Source organism: Pseudonaja textilis, chromosome 18 (assembly GCF_049901715.1).
Source record: "Pseudonaja textilis isolate UNSWEBS1 chromosome 18, rPseTex1.2, whole genome shotgun sequence".
In the NCBI taxonomy this organism is placed as follows: domain Eukaryota; kingdom Metazoa; phylum Chordata; class Lepidosauria; order Squamata; family Elapidae; genus Pseudonaja; species Pseudonaja textilis.
The window spans coordinates 1,160,301-1,181,225 of record NC_142007.1 but is presented as its reverse complement, the minus strand read 5'-3'; the positions used below and the strand labels follow the sequence as shown (position 1 = coordinate 1,181,225).

The 20,925-nt window shown below is 49.1% G+C and overlaps 2 long non-coding RNA genes across 5 annotated transcripts; one reads left to right on the top strand and one right to left on the bottom strand.

Moving 5' to 3' along the window:
- Positions 1-9,205: 9,205 nt before the first annotated feature.
- LOC148124447 (uncharacterized) lies at positions 9,206-12,811 on the top strand. Of its 2 annotated transcripts, none has more exons than XR_015739882.1 (4): positions 9,206-9,359; positions 10,261-11,165; positions 11,387-12,474; positions 12,651-12,811. It is a non-coding gene; the product is annotated as an uncharacterized LOC148124447 (long non-coding RNA). The 2 variants fall into 2 exon arrangements; XR_015739883.1 differs by having other exon boundaries at positions 10,261-11,252; positions 11,403-12,474.
- A 1,884-nt stretch (positions 12,812-14,695) lies between these two features.
- Positions 14,696-20,564, bottom strand: LOC148124446 (uncharacterized). Of its 3 annotated transcripts, none has more exons than XR_015739790.1 (3): positions 20,319-20,564; positions 17,891-18,011; positions 14,696-16,252 (listed from the first exon to the last, which is right to left on the bottom strand). It is a non-coding gene; the product is annotated as an uncharacterized LOC148124446 (long non-coding RNA). The 3 variants fall into 3 exon arrangements; XR_015739791.1 differs by having other exon boundaries at positions 20,417-20,449; XR_015739789.1 differs by lacking the exon at positions 20,319-20,564 and having other exon boundaries at positions 17,891-18,383.
- Between the last annotated feature and the right edge of the window lie 361 nt (positions 20,565-20,925).

The window sequence follows — 20,925 nt, the reverse complement described above, 5'->3', positions numbered from 1 at the left end:
CTGCAGAGGAGAATAAGAACGACATTTTAACATGATTTCCCGCCACTCCTCTAGGTAAGTCAGAATACAAAATATTCCAGAGATTGCCCAAAGAGATAATGTTTCTGGAAAGCATTAGGGTAATATCAGACTTCTTTTTGTGTTTGATAATGAATATGTAGGCTAAAATATGAGGTTAAGTGGCATTTTTTGAATGGTGTTTAGATTTTCTTTTCCAAGGCAATAATTGTCTTGAATCAAATAATGCTTATGTATATAGTGGCATTTTAATCTAACTCTATGTTTTAGATAGGTTTTAGACTAAGTTGTTTATTATTATTATATTATTATTATTATTTACTATGTACTGTGCTTGTGATGTAGTGTTTGGGCACTGTGCTGGAGTAGCTTTCAAATTTCATTGTATTTGTAGAATTCAATGACGATAAAGGTATTCTGTTCTATATAAGAAAATAACAGAATAGAATAACGGAGCTGAAAGAGACCTTGGAGGTTTTCTAGTCCGGTGGTTGCCAACTGGTGGTCCGTGAGAAAATTTTGGTGGTCCGCAGAGAAATGTCACCCCCAGAGCACTCCCCCAAAGCAATTAATCCAGTCTGCGCAGGAACACAAGGCTGCGCTGCCCCGCCCACTCACTCCTGACCTGGCAAACTTGCCTGCTAAATTGCTATTTTTTTTCACCGACCATCAGCTGTTCTGCTGTGCCGGGAGATTTACATTAGCTAGAAAGTAGGAGATGGTTGGATTTCTTGCTTTCTAGCTAATCTTTGGATCTTTGGCCCTGCTTTTAAGCACAGCCGAACCTCCCTTAGGACTGAAGCTTCTATTATTCAGTGCAGACTCAGGTAGCTGATGCCAGAAACATAGATCTCTGAGTGAATCTGTGATTCTGTGAGCAACTCTATCTGCCTGCCTTATTTGCCTGATTTGGGGTAAAAGTTGCTCTTTTTTATAAAAAAAATTCAATGTTGATATAAATATTTATAATATTTACATACAAGCCATGCCCATCCAGTCATGACCACCAAGCCACCCCCCACAAATTAGGCCACCACGTCCACAGAACCGGTTGTTAAGACATTTGAATCCCAGCCCTGCCTCTGTGTGTGTTGGTGTGTAGGTGTGTATGCGGAGAAGTAAGTTCACCCCCTCTTCTGAGGGGATGTCAGTTTTGTGCTCTGTCCATTTTGTGTTCATGCTGGATCGCAAGCTATATTTTGACATTTTTGGAGAAGAGTTGAGAAGCTCTGCATATATAAGAATTGTGCCTTTTGAAGTATTCAAATATTACACCGTAGAAAGCAGCTCTTCGTGTAGCTACTCACACCATTCTCTCCCTGATCCCAAACGGTGATTTACAGGGCCTGAAATCATCTTCATTTATAATCTGATGCTCTGGCTTGGACCCTGGACACAGGCCGTGGTTTACGAAACTCACCAGTTGAAACCTGGAAGCCCAAACTAAAACAATAGCAGAGTTCCAAGCAGCTGGCGCAAGAGAAAGTCCTCGAGATCCGAAAAGATCTGGACAGACTCAAACAATGGGCCCTGATCCAACACCGCGACATTCAAGGTGGAGAAGTTTTGGTGCCAAAGGGGCAAAGCCAAATTAGGCGTAACCTGGCCCCAAACCAGCAATGGTGAAAGGGATCTTAAAGAGTCCTTCGTAGGCGATCCTTTCAACTTGAGCCAGCCATGTGCGGCAGAAGCCAAAAAAAAGAAAGGCTAATTCGATCCTTTGGTTGGGTAAACATTAGTACCGCTTTACAAAGCCACGCCTGGAATATCGCCGCATCCCGTTTTGCTCACCACAAATTACAAAAAAAAAAAAAAAAGGCTGGGACTTTGGAAAAAGCGCAGAGATGAGCAACTAAGAGGATTAAAAGCCTGGGAACTAAAACATGGGAAGACCGGTTGGAGGAACTGGGTTTGGCCAGTCTAGAGAAGGTAAGGACTAGGAGGGACATGATTAGCAGCCTTCCAGTATTTGAGGGGCTGCCCCCCAAAAGAGGAGGGGGTCAAATTATTCTCCAAAGCAGCAGAGGGCAGGACAAGAAACGACGGATGGAAACTAACCAAGGAGAGAAGCAACTCCTGGAATTAAGGAAGGATTTCCTGACAGGGAGGACAATTAGACAATGGAACTGCTTGCCACTAGAAATTGTGGTTGCTCCATCACTGGAGGGTTTTAAGAAGAGATTGGATAGTCACTTGTCTGAAATGGTCCTAGGGTCTCCTGCTTGGGCAGGGGGCTGGACTAGAAGACCTCCGAGGTCCCTTCCGACTCTGTTATCCTGTCATTCTGGATGAAAGGGTCTCCTGCTTGGGCAGGGGGCTGGACTAGAAGACCTCCAAGGTCCCTTCCAGCTCTCTTCTGCCTGATTGATTTATAGCAATTGTTCTGCCTAGATTTGTCCGAACAACTCAACAGTTGGATGAAATTATATATGTTAAGTTTGAGCAATGAGAGGCTGAACCAGAGCATGAGTGCAACAGTACTTTATTTTACAAATAAAGGGCTGACCGTGCTTGCCAAGCCTGGAACTGGCTCACAGCAATCAGCAGCGAGTTGGACCCCGCAGCCTGCTTTTATAGCTGGCTGCTGGGGAGAACCAACCAATGGGGAATGGGGGAATAACGCCCACACAAAGTGAGTGGACCTGAGTGAGAACTCCTTGAGTCCTCAGGACATAACAATATATATAAAAAAAGAAGTTTCAGATGCGATTGTGGCAGGTTATTTCTGCTAGCATCAGCCTACGTCCTTGCAAACGTCGAGGAGGAAGTGAGGAAAACACAGAGAAACACAGGAATCAGGGGTGTCCCTTACCTTTTTTATTGTCTTGTCAATGAAGTGATTTCCGACCGGGATGAGAATTCCTCCTAGGACGGCCAGCACTGCCCCAATGGTTGCCACTGCGAGCAAGCCACAATTTGGATTGCACCCCATGGCCAGTTTTCCTCCTCCTCGTCCTCGTCCTCCGACCTCGAAGGCTCCTCTGATTCTAAGGTTCCTTCAAAAACGTTCCTCAGCGACAGATGTTGAGACTTTGGGAGGGAAAAACGTGCAGAGAAGAGCAACTGAGGGGATTAAAGGCCTGGAGACTAAAACTTTGGGCAAACTGGTTTCAGGATTTGGGTTTGGCTAGTCTGGAGGAAAGAAGGACTTGGGGTGACATGATAGCAGCCTTCCAGTATTTGAGGGGCTGCCCCAAAGAAGAGGAAGGGGTCCACGTATTCTCCAAAGGCCCTGAAGGCACGATGAGAAATAATGGGTGGAAACTCATCAAGGAAAGAAACAACCCGGGATTAAGGAGGAATTTCATGACAGGGAGAATAATGAACCCGTGGAACAGCCTGCCAACAGAAATTGTGGGTTGCTTCATCACGGGAGGTTTTGAAGAAGAGATTGGACAGCCACTTGTCTGGAATGGCATAGACAGAGTCTCCTGCTGGAGCAGTGGGTTAGACTAGAAGACCTCCAAGGGCCCTTCCAGCTCCATTCTGATTGACTGATGATACGGACACCTCTTGCCGTTGTAAGGAATATGTTCAGCTTCACCGCTCTTATCCTGGTGCAGGGCTGCAACCCCTGGTACCAAACAGGCGCACCCCAAAGAGAAAGGCAGACTCCCCTCTTAGCAGCTCTTTCCTTACTACACACACGAGGGTATTAGTTGGAAGGCACCTCGGAGGTCACCTAGCCCAACCCCGTAGTCCTATCCCGCTGCTGTTTAGGATAACCCCCCACCCCCTCCCCCACCTTGCAAACCAAACCAAACTGCCATCCGAAGATGCAAACTAACCTGGAGTAGCGGAGGAATAGTAGTTCTTCTGGGATTGTAGAGTTGGTTCAAGCCAAATCAGGGGAAAAAATATAAATACCGCCCCTCCCCTCCCAAAAAAACCCTCCCCTGCTATGCTGAATCCTGATTTTCGGAGAAAAGAAGTTTGTCGTAGCAGTTCTGCAGAAGTTCAGCTTGAAGGTTCAAGAGTCCGTCAGTCTTTCCTCGGCCTCGGTAGAGATCGATCTATCTATCTATCTATCTATCTATCTGAAACAGCTGGGATAATCAAACCTTCCTCTTAATAATAGTAGAAAAAGGAAAGGAGAAGGAGCTGCCAGGGTTGCAACATAAACTTCAGTCTGGACTAGTCCACCAGGAGTAAAGACTTTGCTCTGAACCAACCCCGGAGTTATCTAACTATATATTGGGAATTCCAGGAGAACAAGTTTGAACGCGGGAAAACGCTAGCCAATCCCATCTGACGAACCTCCTCTGGGCAGCTGTTTTTTCGTCCTACCTTGGAGGAAAAACGAAGAAGAAGAAGGGGGGGAAAGGCCCATGGATGGACCCAGACTATAAAACAAGACGATGGGGTCGCGGGTGGGGAGGCTGGAAGGGGAGAGGAAGAGCTCGGCTTAACGGCGGCAACGGAGCTCAAGGTTTCCGGGGGTGAAGGGAGCTTTTCGGCCCCCTTGTACAGACTTTCTGACCATTGCCGCTAAGAGACTCATGGCAGGCGATAAGTCAGTCACCCGGTTGTTAAGAGAAACCGGTTCCCTCCGTCACGAGAAGGTTGCTAAAAGGAGTTCGTGTGACCTGGGGGGTGGAGATAAACACACAGCAACGGTCATAAGTATGAATTTTGATCTGGGGACGCTACAAAAGTCCCTTCCAGCTCTATTCTGATTGATTGATCGATTGAAATGGTCTAGGGTCTCCTGCTTGAGCAAGGGGTTGGACTAGACGGCCTCCCGGGTCCCTTCCAGCTCTATTCCGATTGATTGATTGGTGTCCTGCTCGAGCAGGGGGTTGGACTAGAAGACCTCCGAGGCCCCTCCCAACTCTGGTATTCTGTTCCGTCTTGGCAGCGTGTGCTGTTGCACCACACTTGCTGGTGTGGATTTTTATTTTATAGCTGTGAGAGTTGGCTGCCCCTAACAAAACCTACCTGGATGCTCATAAAGTGGAAAAAACAAACAAACCCCAACCCAACGAACATCTAACATACAAAGTGAGTCATTCGGCGCAGGGATTGAAAAGGCAGATTAGCATCAGGGAGAACTCGAGTTCTAGTCTTCTCTTAGACATGAAGCAATTATAGGTATTCTTGGGTCAAACCACCTCTCAGGCTGGCCTATCTCAGAACATAGTTTGTTGTGGGAAAATAAGTAGGAGTTTGTGGTTGCAGAAAACAAACCAACGCAGGGTGTGAATAAAAGCACAACACACCTTTGCACCTGCTTCCAAATTGTGTTGTTTATCAGGAGTTCCCACCATTCGGCTTAAATGGTAAAGGTCTTCTTCTGCTTGAGCTGGACTAGAAGACCTCTAAGGTCCCTTCCAACTCTTGTCGTTCTGATTTATTCTGCAAAGCACCAGAAGGCAAAACAAGAAGCAACGAAGGGAAACTACTAATCCAGGAAAGATCCAACCTAGGAATTAAAGAGGCGTTTTTTTTTCCCGCAAATAAAGTTTCTTTGCCTGCAAGTGATAAAATTCAGAAATTGAGTTGCAGGATCCATTATCTGGACTTGTATGGGAGGAGAAGGGAGCAGGAATAGCTGCCATCCTTAAAAAAATAAAATGTGGCACGTTTTGCAGGAATTAAGTAAACAAAAAAAAAAAACCTGTCTTTTTTTGGCTAATTTCTGTTAGCAATTGTAAAAATGCTTCCTTGAACAAACCCATCAAATTATAGAAGAATCCTCCAGATGGAAATATTATAATGCAAATTCTGCATTATAGGTTAGAGGTTGTAGACCATTTCAGACAAGTGACTGTCCAGTCTCTTCTTGAAGACCTCCAGTGATGGAAGCCCCCACAACTCCTGGTGGCCAGCAGTTCCACTGTCTTAACTGTTCTCACTGTTAGCAAGTTTCTCCTGAATTCCAGGTTGCTTCTCTCCTTGATGAGTTTCCATCCTTCGCTTCTTCTCCTGCCTTCTGGGGCTTTCTGGGAGAATAAGTGGACCCCCCCCTCCTCTTCTTTGGGGCAGCCCCTCAAATACTGGAAGGCTGCTATCCTGTCCCCCAGACTAGCCAAACCCCAATTCTTGCCAACTGGTCTTCAGATGTTTTAGCCTCCAGGCCTTCAATCACCCTAGTTGCTCTTCTCTGCCCTTTTCCCCAAAGCCTCATCCTCCTTTTTGTAACGTGGGACCAAAACTGGATGTGGCCTTCCAGGTGTGGCCTTACTAAAGGTTTCGTTGTGATCTCTTTGTGTCTGATATTCGATCTCTCGGGTGAATGGGATACTTAGGGAAGCACGCGTGACTGCCAACGTAGGTTCCAATGAGAGCTTTTCCCTTCACTTCCTTTTCCCTGTGACTTAGCTACTCCTCACTTGCCTCCTTCCAAAGCAGCCTCCTGCGTTGCTTATCGGACTGTGTAGAAACGCCGCGATGCACCTTGCATAATAAGAGAGTTACACCTTAGCCAGGGAAACCTAACGCTCGGACCTCAGAAGTTTCTGTTTGTTGTGCTCCCCTGGACGCCATCCTACACAGATTGGCATCACACTCAAGCGCATTGGCTCCTCCTACGCGAAGGGTGAAGAGTTGCAACAACACTTAACAACACGCGAGAGTATTGCAACACAACGGATTTATAAACAGAAGTCGACCTCTTCTTTTAGAGTATTTGGCTGAGTACTGAGCCATTTTCTTTTCTTCAATTGAGCCAGAATAGAGCTTGGAAGGGGCCTTGGAGGTCTTCTAGTCCAGCCCCTTGCCCAAGCCGGAGACCCTAGACTGTTTTAGACAGGTGGCTGTCCAAAAATAAAAAACCTCCAGTGATGAAGCTCCCACGACTTCTGGTGGCCACTGGTTAATTGTTTTCATTGTCAGGGAGTTTCTCCTTCTTTCCAAGTTGTTTCTCTCCTTGCTTAGTTTCCATCCATTGTTTCTGGTCCTGCCTTCTGGTGCGCTGGAGAATAAGTTCACCCCCTCTTCCGGAAGGCCCATTTTTCGGCCTCCCGAGGCTGCAGGGAGGCCGAAAAAGGCCTCAAGCAGGCTGAAAATCAGTGGGAGGCGCATGCATGCGCAGTGCAGGTAAGTTTGGTCATAGGTTCGCCATTATGGACTTAGGCACTTCTTCCATATATAACCTTTGACAGCTGTAGTTCCCCAGCACTATGAATGGTCTTCATCGGGTATGATTAAGTAACTGCCCAGCCACACACCCCGGTCACGTTACCCCCCACCAGCCATGTGCGGCCCGGGCTCTCTGTCCTTCGCTGTGGCTGCTGGGCGCACCCGGTGTGAGAGGTGCCTCCCCGGCCTGCGAGCTGCTCTCTCGCTCCCTTCCATGAGGACGGGGGGGATTCAGGGAGCGCCCAGAGGGTTTGGCCCCCAGTCCGGTAAGCGAGGCGTCCTTCGTCCTGTCCGTTTGCAAAGCGGGGCTGCTTCGGGGTGGTGCCCGGGGAGAGAAGGGCAGCCTGCCCGCTTCTGCAGCCGCCTCTCACAACACCCTTAACCCAGGTTAACTAACTAGAATAGAATAGGATAGGATAAAATAGAATAGGAATAGAATAGAAGAAATGAATCGAATAGAATAGAATAGGATAAATGAAGAATAGAATAGGATGGAATGGAATGGAATAGAATAGAATAGAATAGAATAGAATAGAATAGAATAGAATAGAATAGAATAGAACATGAATAGAATAGAATAGAATAGAATAAATGAAGAATAGAATAGAATTAGAATAGAATAGACTAAGGAATAGAATAGAATAGAATAGAATAGAATAGAATAGAATAGAATAGAATAGAATAGTAGCCAAACCTGAGACACAATTCATGGTCACCCTTGACCCGGGTTTCCCGCCCCCCCCCCCCAGTGTGTCATGAATTATATTTTCCAGTTTGAATTTTGCATGGCAGAAACTTCAGTCACCTGGATACTATCTTTGAAAAATTAATCAGGTTACACATGTGGCGAAATCCGACGAGGGGTCTTACTCTGAGTCCCCCCATCACTCTCGGGGGGGAAAACGGGGTGAAAATAGACCTCAAATTACATGAAAACCGCGGTTTTCTAAGTCTATGGGAAATTGCATTGACAATAATAGCCCGCCGTCTCGTGGCCATTTTGCGTCATTGCAGGGGGAGGAAAGAACTTAATAATAATAGCCCGCCGTCTCGTGGCCATTTTGCGCATGGCAGGTGGAGGAAAGAACTTAATAATAATAGCCCGCCGTCTCGTGGCCATTTTGCGTCATTGCAGGAGGAGAAAGAACTTAATAATAATAGCCCGCCGTCTCGTGGCCATTTTGCGCATGGCAGGTGGAGGAAAGAACTTAATAATAATAGCCCGCCGTCTCGTGGCCATTTTGCGCATGGCAGGTGGAGGAAAGAACTTAATAATAATAGCCCGCCGTCTCGTGGCCATTTTGCGCATGGCAGGTGGAGGAAAGAACTTAATAATAATAGCCGCCGTCTCGTGGCCATTTTGCGTCATTGCAGGGGAGGAAAGAACTTAATAATAATAGCCCGCCGTCTCGTGGCCATTTTGCGTCATTGCAGGGGAGGAAAGAACTTAATAATAATAGCCCGCCATCTCGTGGCCATTTTTCGTCATTGCAGGTGGAGGAAAGTATTTAATAATAATAGCCCGCCGTCTCGTGGCCATTTCCCGTCATTGCAGGTGAAGGAAAGAACTTAATAATAATAGCCCGCCATCTCGTGGCCATTTGGCGTCATTGCAGGTGGAGGGAAGAACTTAATAATAGCCCGCCATCTCGTGGCCATTTTGCGTCATTGCAGGGGAGGAAAGAACTTAATAATAATAGCCCGCCATCTCGTGGCCATTTCTCGTCATTGCAGGGGGAGGAAAGAACTTAATAATAATAGCCCGCCGCGCTCGTGGCCATTTTGCGCATGGCAGGTGGAGGAAAGAACTTAATAATAGCCCGCCATCTCGTGGCCATTTTGCGCATGGCAGGTGGAGGAAAGAACTTAATAATAGCCCGCCGTCTCGTGGCCATTTTGCGCATGGCAAGTGGAGGAAAGAACTTAATAATAGCCCGCCGTCTCGTGGCCATTTTGCGTCATTGCAGGCGCAGGGAAGGAATCGCAACAGTTAATAGAAATAATCATTGAACTGGCCACGCCCACCAGGCCGCGCCCACCGCGGCACCTGGCCGCCAAGCCACGCCCTCCCAGGCACGTGACTCCCCCCACCCGCCACGTGCCCTTGCGCAGGCGTGCCCGGCCTTCGGCGCAGGCGCTGGGCGGTGGCGGTTGGAGAGGCGCCTGCGCGGCTTGTGAGCGGCCTCTGGCTGCCTTCCGCGACGGCCACGAGGACGGTGGAACTCGGGCAGCGCCTGGAGGGTTTCCCGGGCCCGGTTCCGGTAAGGGAGGCCTCCTTCGTCCCGTCCCCCCTCCCTCTGGTGGCGGTGGCGCCCGGGGAAAAACGGCTCTCGCTCGCCTGCCTCGTTTGGGGTTGGGGGCTGGGGGGGAAGAGGGGGGCTGCACAGGTGTGGGGCGGGGGGTTTGCAGGAGCTCCCATGCCAGGTGGACCCGGGGCCCTGGGTGGGTGGGTGGGTGGGTGTCCTTGCAGGCCTTGTCCAAGGGATGGTGGTTGGTTTGCCTTTTGCCGTTTATGGACCATTTGGCCTGTTGGAAAGTGGATTTAAATGTATTGTGCGCGCGAAAAGCTTTGCCAACTTGGACATGGGCTGTTTTATGGAAACAGTCCTTATGGAAACATGGCCTGGGAAGGGAGCGCATCTATTTTAAAGTAGAAGTAATGTCATATACTCCAAGGTCCTTGACATAGTGGGAGTCATCAACGCGGTCTTGACTATTTAGCTTGCATTTTATTTTCTGATTTTTTTTTTTTGCCAACATGTAAGGCAGAGCATTTGTTTGCCCATTCTGACATAGTCGAGGTCTGCATAGGATGGGTGCACATGTATGTTTCTCCTTCATTCTGGTATTTCTAGGTTGTGAGTTGGAACCTTTTGGAAGCTTTTATAGAGTTGTTGTTTCCCCCCCCCAAACAAAATGGGGGGAAAGGGAAATAAAAATTTTCTTCTCCTTGATCCTCCATCCCCATTGTAAACACCCAGGTGCTTTGGTTTATTTATTGCTTTACTTATTATTAAACTTGTATCCTGCCCATCTCCCCGTTTCCATCTCGCCCCCTCCTGCGCCCTGCAGACGATCCATTAATTAGCGCCCTTTTTGTGCCCCCTCCTCTCCCCGTTGAGGTTGGATTGACACCCCTGTTTTTCTTCCTTCCTTCTCCAGGAGGCGAGAGGGCCGTGCCCCAACAGAGCCACCGCCATCGGAAACCGCTGCCTCTTGCAGAGTTGCAATGGCTGGCAAGAGGAGAAGAGGACGTGGTGGAAGACTTGGATTTTTCCGATGGAGACTGATGGATGGACAGATTTTGGGGGGGTTAACTGGACAGCTGTTGCCACTTGTGGAAGGCTGAGGAAGGGGCTGCATTGTTCCAGCTGGTCCTGAAGCCCAGTTGATGCACTGGAAGGAAATGCCAGAAAATTTTATCCTCCAGCAGGGGAGCTTAAAAAGACCATGATGGCTGCAAAAAAACCACCCTGCCTCTTTAGAATAATAATAATGGGGGTTCCTAAAACCATCTCAAAACAAAACCTTCTTTAAAAAAAATAAACAGCCAGGCCAGCCTTCAATGCTGCCCCTTCCTCTTCTGGAGGCCAATCCCACCCACCCACCCAGCGCTGGAGACGCAGAGATGGAAGACCAACGTGCCACCACATTTTGTGGCTTGGCTCTTGTCCTGCAAGTGACCTTGTTTAAAACTCTTGGGACCAAACAACAGCAGGAAGAGTTGGACTGGCAGCACAATGCATGCTTTGAACCCCCCAATTCCCCCATTTTGATTTCTGTATGGGAAGGGATCGTGTGTGTCGGTTCTTGGCTTGTAAAAACAGCCTCTTGTGCATTTCTTTCGGAGGCCTGGATCGCTCTGCACCGAAGCCGCAGCGGGCAGAACGGCCAGATCCCGATGGAGAAACGTTCTTCCCTGCGGCTTTTAGTGCATTGTGACCCACGCACGCCTTTCTTCGTCGCCTGTGTGGTGCCCACCAGGAACTGAGACCCCCCAACACACACACACTTGTTGCTTGAGGTCACCAGACAGATCAGGTCTAGAATAAGGAGTTAGTCTTATTGTTGGTTGTGAGTGGATAAGGAGTTAGCAAGTCTTATTGTTGGTTGTGAGTGGATAAGGAGTTAGCAAGTCTTATTGTTGCTTGTGAGTGGATAAGGAGTTAGCAAGTCTTATTGTTGCTTGTGAGTGGATAAGGAGTTAGCAAGTCTTATTGTTGCTTGTGAGTGGATAAGGAGTTAGCAAGTCTTATTGTTGCTTGTGAGTGGATAAGGAGTTAGCAAGTCTTGTTGGTTGTGAGTACATCCCCAAGGTAGCCAGGATATCTCTGTAATTTGCAAGTTAGGTGAAGGGAGTCTTAAGTCTTCAGATTGGCTAACAATGGTGGTTTGTGGAGATACTCTTGAGGCCCAAGAGCCCTTAAGTGGTAAATTTGATTTAAGTGGTAAGTTTTAAGCTGTGGCTGGTAGGGTCAAGGAATCATGGCTGTTGTGAGCCTTTAGGACCACGAGTGTTTATCTGGTAGGATTGTGTAGAGCAAGTTCAGATGTTTGGACAGAGTTGAGGTGTTGGAAGAACTTAGATCAGCGTTTTTCAAACTTGAAGGTGTGTGGACTGCAAATCCCAGAATTCCCCAGCCAATCGGTTTGGGGAATCCTGGGTGTTGATATCCACACATCTTGCGAAGGGTGGGAAACCCTGATCTAAGAGGGCCATGTATACCCCCCAAGTAGGCCTAGAATTGAACTCTTGCTTTGAGAAATCCTTTAGAAGGGTGTGGACTTCAACTCTCAGAATTATGGGAATTGGAGTCCTCCAGAGGGGGGAATGTCCCCCACTCAACTCCCAGAATTCTGCAGGAGGAGTTAAGAGTTTTGGGAGCTGTAGTCCATCCATTGAAAGGTGCAACTTTCAAAGGGAGGGATTTTAGCTCCCAGAATCCTTAGCAATGGTGGCTAGAGAAGCTTAAGATGTCCCCTTTCTCCCCAAGACACCAGATGGCCGCAGTTCAGTTCCCAGCGTTCTGCATCCCGTGGAGTGGAGACTTCTGGAAACTGAAGTTCACCATTCTTTGGAGACCAGAGAGCTCCATGCCTTCACTTGGTGGTGGCCCCCATTTCTTCTCAGTTCTGTGTTCAGAAATCTGGGACTTGGGACAAGCGCCAGGCCCTGCAGGTGTTGGGTCTCCAGTTCTTCTGGATTCTGTGTTGAGTTCTTCATCCTATCTCCACAGGATGCCCTAGAGCAGAGGTCCCCAACCTTGGCTGCTTTAAGACTTGTGGATTTCAACTCCCAGAATTCCTCAGCCAGCAAAGTTTGGCTCAGAATTCCTGAGTGAATTCTGGGAGTTGAAGTCCACAAGTCTTAAAGCTGTCAAATTTGAAGAGCCCTGATATAGAGGATAGAGAGATGATATAGATGATCGACAGGTGATAGAGATAGATCAAGGGTCTTCAAACTTGTAAGACTTGTGGACTTCAACCCCCAGATTTCCTGAGCTAACACAACTGGAGGAGGAATTCTGGGAGTTGAAGTCCACAAGTCTTAGAGCTGTCAAGCTTGAAGACCCCCATTTTAGGGTCTCCAGTGGTTCTTGGCCTTGGCCAACTTAGGTGGGTGGACTTCAGCTCTAGTTAGAAGTTTGCACAACTGAAAACTTGTCAAAGTTGAAACCTTTTTATGTGTAAGGTCTTCCTTGTGCTTCATTGGGTGTCATGCATGCTCCCTCCCCCAATCTTCCCAGCAACTAGGCAGGTGAGGCAGAAAACCCAGGTGAGTCAAGTCTGCAGTTCCTCCCCTTGTTCTAAGCAGGTGTGCACAATTTATTCCAAATCTTGGAATTTAATTTCAAATAATACACGTTTGTGCATGCCTACTTAGAGCAATGGGTGCACAGAGAACATCTGTGCATGGTGGGTCACCCTCAGGAGGGTGGGGGAGAAAGGCCGGGAACCAGCCATGGCATCAGGGGGGCTGACAGGGAGGCCCTAGGAAGGCCCGGGGCATCCAAGCCCCCCAGGGCAGCCCTGGGCACCCCCAGAGCCTCTCTTGCCAGCTTCTCTTGTGCCACGGTTGAAGCGGAGGGTTGGTGGGGGCTGGGGAGGCCGAGAGGGGGCTGGGGTGCAGGGGGCTGGGCAGAGAGCGGCTGCCCAATGTCCTGGGCTCTCAGGGTGGCAGTTTGGCCACTCCAAGCCGAGGGACATTGGGCGACTGTTTCTCTGGCCCATCACACCCACCCCATGTCCCATGGGCCTCCCTCAGCCCCCATCAATGCCTTTGGCTTCAATCCTGGCTCAAAAGGGGCCTGGGGGGGTAAGGGGGTCCTGGGAGGAGGGGAGCACATAGCCCCCCTCCCAGGACCTCCCTCCCCTGGGCCCCTTTAAGCCAGGACTGAAGCCAAAGGCAGGGGGTAATGGGAGGGGTGGGGGGTGGGTGGGGGTTAGGGGGCAGGTGGGTGGGCTGGGGATTAGAGGGGGTGTATTGCTTGTTTTTTTGAACTTTAATAAAGTTTGTCTCTTCTACCATCATGAGTGTTTCATTCCCTGCCTACACCCCTCCCCCCTCCATTTCCCTCCCTCCTCTGGCCCCTCCCATCTATGGCCCCAAGGGGAGGACCAGGGAGGGGCAGACCCTGGGTGCCCCACCCAGGTCTGCTGGGCTGAGAGGCCCCTCCCATCTTCCCAGGGCTCTTCCCCCCCCCCCAGGAGGGCTGCTGGAGGAGGTGGGCAAGGCAGGCCCTGGAAGGAGGTCAGAGGCAGGCTGGGGAGGGGCTCCTTGCCCCTCACCTCTTCCCAGCCCCCTTGGTGCCATGCTGGCAGAGACTCAGCAGGGAAATGGAGGCCCAGAGAGGTGGGGGGGGGATTGGCAGGCTCTCCCCGGCTTTTCAGGGGAGGCCTTTGCCCCTGGCCTGCCAATCTCCCCACCCTCCAACCCAGGACCTCCCATTCCCCCCATTGCCTGGCACCAGGGGAGCTGGGAAGGGGAGGGGAAGGGCTGTTGGCAAAGAGCCCCTCCCCAGCCAGCCTCTAACATCCTCCCAAGAGCCTTCCTCTCCCCACCTCCACTTAGCCCCCAGCAGCCCTCCTGGGGAAGGGGGGGGGAGGAGGAAGAGGTGATGGCCCTGGGAAGATGGCAGGGGCCACCCCAACCCTGCAGACCTGGAAGGGGGGCACCCAGGGCCTGCCCCTCCCTACCTCGGTCCCCCCCTTGAGGCCAAAGATGGGGGGGGGGGCAAGAGGAGGGAGGGAAATGCAGGCGCTGGGAAGATGGGGGCTGCAGGCAGGCCAGCTCTTGGGGGGCTCTTGCCAACCCACTCTGGCTAAGGCCTGCCTGCCCCCCCATCTTCCCAGCACCTGTGCCCTATACTTACCTCTACTTACCTGTTCTCACCTGTCCTTGTCGCCATCTGGTGGTTCCCACAACTGGTCGCACTTTTATTTCATACTTACCCCTTTGCTGGCTGATGAGGCCAGGATTTCATCTAAGAAGCTGGGCTGTTTACCCACCAATACTTTAATATTAGTCTCCCCACCCACCCAAAAAAGGAATTCTAAGTTCCGAAGGACGCACCCCGACACCCAACCTGTTTTACAAACAGAGTCTTTTTTGTTTTTTATTGTTATTTGAACTGCTTTGCTGGAAAGCCTTGGGATGCTTTTAGCAAGAAGCTAAGGTGCCAACTGAGCTATCTTGGATTAATGCACCAGGGGAGGGAACAAACACAGACACCACAGGGGTGTCTTCAAAATTTGGCCCCTGCATTCTTTCCCCCACCTCAAACTGGACAAATGCACAAACACAGACACACATTGCTTGAAAGCTGGCAAGGGCTCCATGTTGGTTGCCTGGGTGTGGAAATGTACAATTCTGTGTATCCTCACCCAGGCTGCCCTGCCTTAAAAGAAAACACTGCATCCTTTGGGCACAAAAGCCAATTACAATGGAGCATATCTGTGTTTTGTATGCACACACACACACAGGAGAATACAGCTCAGGGTTGAACTGTGGGGTCTTTGGTGCTCTCCAAACTTGGGTTTTCTGGCAGGCGTTTCATCACCCAGCTTGGTAACGTCATCAGTGCCCCATCACCCCATCCTCACTGCACTGATGATGTTACCTAATTGGGTAATGAGACGTCTGCAAGAAAACCAAGCTCAGAGAGCACCAAGGACCCCGCCCCACAGAGACTTCCAGAAGGGAAGCAATGGGTTACCCCCATTCCCCCAAGCACAATATCCTTCCTGCTTCCTTTCTGCCTCCTTCCCAACAATTCCCAGGCAGCCAAACCCGCGGCTGATAGGCCTCCCTGCAGCCTCTAAGCTGCAATAGCACTTAAAAAGACTTCTATGCCGCTTCACAGGGCTTTTACGGCCGTCTCTAAGCGGTTTAGAGAGTCAGCAAAGCATTGCACCCCCAAAACAATCCAGGTCCTCGTTTTACTGACCTCGGAAGGACGGGACTCTAAGTCAACCAAATGTCCAGATGGAAACAAACGAGCGAGCAAACCAACCAACGATGCCCATCAAAGAGAGAAACCACAGGAAGTCAAAGGAGAGAAAGAAAAAAAGATAAGAAAATAGCCCCACTCAGACAGGCTGTGCTCTACCATCCAAATAAAAATAATAAAAATTTTAAAAAGGACATGGAGTTTGGAGACTGGATCACTTTGTCAGTCTCAAAAGCTGCTAGCGATGCATAGACCTCCCCCCACAAGAAAAGAACACTGTACCGGTTCCAGCCAGGGAGGTGTCCCCCCCCCCGCAAAAAAGGAAGAGGGGGGGTCCTTGCCCCTCCATGGCTGGTTTGCAGAGCCGTTTCTCCTTCCCTAAGTGTGTCTTCCTAATAAATAAACTTTAAAAAACCCCATCCCGCCGATTCTTTATTTCCTCCCCCCAATACGAATATTTTAGCAGATTTCCACAGGCCTCTTTGGGGAGGGAACTTCCTTCTTCAGTGAGATGTCCGACGGTGGAGAATCCAGGTGTCACGAAGGGGGCTTGGGGGCATCGCCCAGAGCCTCCAAGAGAGAGAGGTCCCATTTTCCTGCTTGGGGGAGACCTGGCTGGGGAGAAGCTTCCCTCCATGGGGGGACAAGGCCACGCTTCCGGTGGAGGGGTGGGCGAAGCTCTGCGAGGCCCACCTCTTGGCTACCTGGAGGAAAAACAGCAAGGAAACAAATGAAGCACCTGGGGGGATTCGGGCCCAGGGCCGAGAGCCGAACCAAGCGGAGGGTGCAAACCATTTCAAAAAGAAAAGCTGAAATGCAACCTTTCTTCCAGAGCAGAGAGGAGTTAACAGCCCTGGCACTAAGGAGGAGCCCGCGTGGTACGTGCCACGGGCTTTAAAGCCTTACGCGTGGCCCCTGCAGGATGGGAAGCTTGATGGGAAGAAGAGGGAGGGGCAAACCTTAAGGGACTCAACCTCCAAGTGGAAAATGAGAGAAGGTATCGATAGGATGTTGATAGAGCTGAAGAAGCTTCTTGCATGGGAAGTGAAACATCTTCAAAGAAACCCCAGGAAAGTCCAGTTCTCCCTTGGAAAAGCAACTTTGGGATATTGATCAGAATATTTGTAGCTCAGAGATCCTTGGGGCTCTCCAAGTGGGTGGTTTCCTTGTAGACGTTTCAAAACCAAACTAAGGAACATCATCAGTGTTGGAAGGAAATGGGGTTTGTGGAGACGAGGAGGAGGGGAGAGGGAGGAGGAGGAGAGGAGGAAGACTGTGGAGTTCTTGGTGCCTTCTTGGGTCTTATACCTGAACAGGTGAAGGGGCCCTGGGAACTGCCACCCTTCAACGCTTGTAGGTGAAGGGGGGGCTTCCAGGTCACCTCGTACTGCCTGCACCTCGAACGGTGCATTTTTCTGGCCCTCTAAATGGTTGCCAACCACACACAGAGCAATAAACGTTGTTTACCAATGCAAAAACAAAAAACCCTTGCTCTCCAACCCACCCAAGTCCCTCCCCATCATACGCATTTGTTTTATTATGTTAAACCGATAAGGGCAGCACTATTACTTCCCCCCAACCTGGGCTCTTTACCAGGGATCTCATACAAAGGTTCTTTGGGCCATGGTTCCCTGGGAACGATTTGTGCTGGAAATAACCCTGATTCAGAGAAAGGAGGGAGAACCAGTGCAATCCTGTGCGAGGTCTACAGGATCTAAAACGGGCCGAGAAGGGAATCTCTGCCTGGTTTTGTTGAGGGGTGGAGAGGGACACGCAAAGGGACGGAGTGAGGGGGGAAGCGGGAAGAAATCTGGAAGCCAGAGCATTTAAAAAGAGAAATAAAGAGGTCAAAAAAATCAGAAAGCCCATTTTTTGGCATGTAGAGATTGGCTCAAGGCACCTGCAGGGGCGGCTTTTAACAGCACACAAGGAGAAATTGGGATTGTGGGGCGCTGGGCAAAGGACAAAGGCCTTTGAAGATTTGGGGGGTGGCACCCTGAATAGAATGGGGTGGGGTAGGAGGAGTAGAGGGAATTAGAATTAGAGTAGAATTAGAGTAGAGTAGGAACAGAACACACAACACAACACAACACAGAACACCAAGAAGAATAGAACAGAATAAAGGATAGGATAGAATAAGGGCCCTTAATGCATTTGCCATGGAAAACTTCCATTTCTGGCCTCCATCCTTCTGGGTCTAAACTTTCTTCGAAGTCAATCATGGTTTCCCTCCCTTGTGGGTTCCCCCCCCACTTTCTCTGAAGTTTTTTTTAATTTCCCTCCACCACCACCCCCTTTTTTTTAAAGAAAGGCTGCCCTGTGCATGCAAGCTGTTCACTTACCTCTACTTGGCCCCGAAGCCCTGGGAGAAGATTCATTCAGTACCGGGTTCTGGCCCAGTTCATTGCAGCTTTGCACCCCGCCCCCAAAAATAAAATGGCAGTTTCGACTTGATAGTCGCACCTGCAAAAGAACAAAAATAAAACAAAACTCATGCCCAGGGGCGGCAGAAGCGGCTCTGGCTCAAGCAAAAGAAGTATCGCTTTGCAAATGGGGAGCCTCGCCCCTAAAAATGCCTTTTTCCCCCTTTTTGGGCCTTAAAAGTGGATTATGAGCGACGCCAGGCAGCCTCCCAGCTGCTGCCTTTCCCCCTAATAGGACTTTTCTCGACGCTCGTGGCTGCTGGAGAGAAAGGCCCCTTGCAAGGAGGTGTCTATCCGATTGCCTGCCCCGCGCGAATACACTTTTAGCTGGACCGTTTTCAAACCTGATATTTCTCTCTCTGGTGGATGATGGTTTCCCTTCCCCTCCTCCCCGGGCCCGGCAATTGGATAGTTTCCCCGCCCCAACCGGTTGTCCCGTGCAGGCAGTCAGCCGGCCGCCTCAATTCGGTTCTATTGGAAAAGATAGGGCGATTGCAAGGGGGCCTAAAGGGGTGAGACGTCGCGCCTTGATTGTAACCCGCCTTTTAAAGGGACAGACGGAGCTTTTGTCGAAGGGACTCGGGGAAAATATCTTACTCTGCGTCCCCCATCACTCTAGGGGTGAAAACGGGGTGAAAACGGGGTGAAAATAGACCTCAAATTACGTGAAAACCGCGGTTTCCAAAGTCTATGGGAAATTGCATTGACAATAATAGCCCGCCGTCTCGTGGCCATTTTGCGTCATTGCAGGGGAGGAAAGAAAATAATAATAGCCCGCCGTCTCGTGGCCATTTTGCGCATGGCAGGTAGAGGAAAGAACTTAATAATAATAGCCCGCCGTCTCGTGGCCATTTTGCGCCATTGCAGGGGAGGAAAGAAAATAATAATAATAGCCCGCCGTCTCGTGGCCATTTTGCGCATGGCATGTAGAGGAAAGAACTTAATAATAATAGCCCGCCGTCTCGTGGCCATTTTGCGCATGGCAGGTGGAGGAAAGAACTGAATAATAATAGCCCGCCGTCTCGTGGCCATTTTGCGTCATTGCAGGGGGAGGAAAGAAAATAATAATAATAGCCCGCCGTCTCGTGGCCATTTCGCGTCATTGCAGGTGGAGGAAATAAATTACACAGCAATAACAGCCTGCCACCTGGTGGATATTTTTCGTTACGGCAGGCGCAGGGAAGGAATCGCAAAAGTTAATATAAAAAAAATAATCAGGTTACAGATGTGTCGAAATCCGACGAGGGATCTTACTCTGAGTCCCTCATCACTCTGGAGGGGAAAACGGGGTGAAAATAGACTTCAAATTATGTGAAAACCGCGGTTTTCAAAGTCTATGGGAAATTGCATTGACAATAATAGCCCGCCATCTCGTGGCCGTTTTGCCAATAAGCAAATTACAGGATACAGTTACATAAATCAGCAGTTCCTAAATTCACCACTGGAGGGCAGGTTTTTCAGTGTGCACAATATATATGCTGCATTACTAAAATTAGCCAATGGAGGGCAGACTTTTCTCACCTATCTAATCTATCATTTTTATTATGTATATCTATGGTTATCTATATATCTTTTACCTATATTATGTATCTATTATATCAATCTATGGTGATCTATCTATCTATCTATCTATCTATCTATCTATCTATCTATCTGTCTGTCTGTCTATCTATCTATGTATCTATCTGCGCAATACCATCACGCATAATCACAAAATCTCCAGAACCGTAAAGCCTACAAACTTGAAATTTGACATGTGTGTTCCTCTTGGCTTCTAGGGAGTCACTAAGAAAGGATTTATCAGAATGATCATCAGAGCATTTAGAGTATTTCCTATATTATTATTATTATTAACACGCTCTGATGCTAAGGAGTTCTACTCCCCCTCCCCACCTGAAAAAAAAGAAATCTCTTCCGAAGGCAAAACACAAGCAAAGGAGTTTCAGTTTTAATTTCACAGCACCAAGCAGCTTTAGGACAGAATAGTTGAGCTAAGCCACACCCAGGCTCCTTGCTGTCTCCTTCTTGCTCACACAGCAAATACTCTTTCAGTTTCCAAACAGCCCTCAACTCTCTCTCATGCACTGACAGGACACTGGCCAGGTGAATACCCATGGATGCTGGGAGGCAGAGGCAGATTTTTTTTATCTTTATTTTCCTCCCCCAAAACTAAGCCCCACCACATAGTTGTGTAGCAAAGCTCGGGCATCTAGCTAGTATATCAATATATTTAAAGGGAAGGAAATCAGGAATGCTGCCAGCTTGCACAAGAAATATTCTAGGCCGAAAAACCACACAAACACACACACCGGGTTACAAGAATTCCACCCTGCCATTTTTCCCAAACCTGGACATCCCAAAAAGATCTTCTGTCCATTCCCAGGTTCCAATGAGAGCTTTTCCCTTCACCGGTGCGGTTTTCCCTGTGACTTGGCTACTCCTCACCTGCCTCCTTCCAAAGCAGCCTCCTGCGTTGCTTATCGGACTGTGTAGAAACGCCGCAATGCAACTTGCATAATAAGAGAGTTACACCTTTGCCAGGGAAACCTAACGCTCGGACCTCAGAAGTTTCTGTTTGTTGTGTTCCCCTGGACGCCATCCTACACAGATTGGCATCACACTCAAGCGCATAGGCTCCTCCTACACGAAGGGTGAAGAGTTGCAACAACACTTAACAACACGCGAGAGTATTGCAACACAACGGATTTATAAACAGAAGTCGACCTCTTCTTTTAGAGTATTTGGCTGAGTACTGAGCCATTTTTTTTCTTCAATTGAGCCAGAATAGAGCTTGGAAGGGGCCTTGGAGGTCTTCTAGCCGAGCCCCTTGCCCAAGCTGGAGACCCTAGGCCATTTTAGACAGGTGGCTGTCCAAAAATAAAAAAACCTCCAGTGATGAAGCTCCCACGACTTCTGGTGGCCACTGGTTAGTTGTTTTCATTGTCAGGGAGTTT